Source organism: Aedes aegypti, chromosome 2, assembly GCF_002204515.2.
Source record: "Aedes aegypti strain LVP_AGWG chromosome 2, AaegL5.0 Primary Assembly, whole genome shotgun sequence".
Taxonomy (NCBI): domain Eukaryota; kingdom Metazoa; phylum Arthropoda; class Insecta; order Diptera; family Culicidae; genus Aedes; species Aedes aegypti.
In genome coordinates this window covers 60,733,314-60,735,795 of record NC_035108.1, presented here as the reverse complement: position 1 = coordinate 60,735,795, position 2,482 = coordinate 60,733,314, and the positions used below count along the sequence as shown (strand labels likewise).

Sequence of the window (2,482 nt, the reverse complement as noted above, 5' to 3'; positions counted from 1 at the left end):
CGAATGGCCACATCCGGTATATTTTAAACGCTGCTAAACTCTTCATTTTCAATGTTGAATATCAGATCTTAATGATTTATGCAAATTAAAATGTTTGTCATTGCAAATAAATAAAGGTTACTTGGTATGTCCCAAAAAATGGCCCTTTTTTACCCGACTTGACCCAGCAACCCACCGGGATAACTCCGGCCACAGGAATATTTCCGAGATCCTCTGGCCACCTCTAGAAACTAGATATGTGAGCCAGTATACTGACAAAAAATCATTTGAATCCGTTAAGAATTCGCTAAGCGGTGAGGGTTTCAGTGTTTTTGCTTTCACTCAGGCCTATACGGGTTAAGCAAGATTATGCTGATCTCTGGTTCAAATCCCACCAAATTTCACCTTTTCAGACTTAAAATTGCATTGATTTTACAGAATATGCCCTTTTAAACGTTTGTTAATTACTGTGGAACTACTCTTTAGAACACTAAGCTGAGAAGTAGACTCTATCCCGAATTAAATGTAGCACCAGGAAGAAGAATAAAATAGTTTCGATCACGAAAGTTGGTCTCAGCAACAGTGCGAACTAATAATATTCTGTAATAGATGAACTCCGATAAGATCAACAGTTCTAGTCTTATCGCCGATCTGCCAAACATTCCTAAACTCACCCTAAACACTCCTTCACCGAGAGCAAACCATCACCAGGAGTGTGAATCGAAGGGTGGAAAATTGCTGTAAAATTGTCAGTGCCAGAATTTATGTTTCCTCCGATTTCACCACAAAACACCCATCTCGCCGCCATTCCCGTTCCCTGGGCTTTTATCATCGTTGTGCTTTGCCACCGTAACATGTAACATTGAACACACCAAGCAACCCCCTTTTTACAGCCTCCTATTCTCTCCTCTAGGTCTCGCTGCGATTCCTACCCGGGTAGAGATGAATGGCAAATCAAAATTGTTTATTGTTTATTGCCTCTACTTTATTGTTTCTTGAACATAGTTAGTTATTATTTTCGCGCTTATTTTAAACAAATAAATGTCAAAACATTCCCTCTTTTATTATATACAAATAGCGAAACTTGTCACTGGTTGACTATTCCTTTCTTCTCGGGATTAGACTGCTCCTGCTTGGGCTAGGAAAAGCAAATCGGGGAACACAGAATGGGTCCGGCTTTGGCTTTGAAGGCTGCTGCCATCGTCACTGAAGCCAGCAGCAGCCAACTATGACAACAACAGCAATCTGTTGCATTCGATGCTTTTACTTATTTCATGTTCCTGCCAGCACAACAGAAGTACAGAACTGCAACTGCTCGGCAGAGTTCATTTGAGGTTTCGCTTTTTAAAGTGATTCTCCTCTAATGGAAAGTTGGGACGGACGGTATTTTTGAGGTCAGCAAGGGCGGAATTCCGGAGAATGACATAATGACAACAGTTTTAATCGAAATCCTTGAAGCTGGAAACTGTCGGTAGATTGATTGTTTTCCATGGATTGTGGGGCGAGGGTGGGTTGCAAAAGAGATAGATTGGTTTTTGTTTACATTTGTAGAACAAATGACCATTTTTGATTAATTTGGTGGGATGTCGACCGTCGAGACTGCTTTTCAAGATTTCTTGGCGTATTATCGGTCCTCGGGTTTCTTAATAAAACAATTGTTTTGATTAAAGCCGACGTTTCGAGCATTTATTTGCTCATCTTCAGGGCAAACTACAATTTTACAAAATTATGGTATTGTTAAAGTCAAGTCCGAACAATAATTAAAATTACTTACATCGTTAATTGCTTTTAAGTCAAGTGGATTTGAACAAACATGGAACGAACGGCTAACAACATTACACTGGAATTACAAATAAATTTCGGACATAATGATATAATTCACATTAGCTTTGTATCATTTTAACGGAGCACAAACTTACACAGCTTTCACCCGAGCACATCTAAACAGTTTTAAAACAAAATGTCAATGAGTGGCCAACTCAGGGAGATTGTGTGGAACAGATGAAAAGGACAAGAACACATTAAACATAAAGTAATAGTATTCTGTTGTCCACTCAATTTGTGATTGAGTGCAGAAAACCTGAATACACAACGCTCAAATTACTTGTATCGGTCCTGAAATTGACCGTTTTGGTGTCACAGAAAATGTGACACATTTCAAGGATTTGCAACGCTTGTAATCGGCTGTCTTGGTCAAGGATTCTTGTTTTCGATAGATCGAATCGATGATCATTATCAATTGCATGTTCCATTAGAGCCGTTTTTTTGAATTCATCAATCCTCTCAATCGCTCTTGTAGGATCGGTTTGCTTTAGCTCTGTGTATCGATTTATTCCACGAGATGTTGTGATAGAAGCGGTACGAAAAAACTGGAGTTTGATAGAGAAAAATACCACGATCAAAAACTTAGAAACGTTCATAGAACTAATCAACTTCAATCTGTCCTCCAGTTATTTCGTCCACCGAGGGATCTTCTACAGGCAAAAGTCAGGAACGGCAATGG

At 39.3% G+C, this 2,482-nt stretch overlaps 1 long non-coding RNA gene across 1 annotated transcript; it reads right to left on the bottom strand.

The window, feature by feature from the left end:
* Positions 1-1,583: 1,583 nt before the first annotated feature.
* LOC110675278 lies at positions 1,584-1,974 on the bottom strand. The gene is made up of 3 exons (XR_002499328.1): positions 1,899-1,974; positions 1,754-1,819; positions 1,584-1,689 (listed from the first exon to the last, which is right to left on the bottom strand). It is a non-coding gene; the product is annotated as an uncharacterized LOC110675278 (long non-coding RNA).
* Between the last annotated feature and the right edge of the window lie 508 nt (positions 1,975-2,482).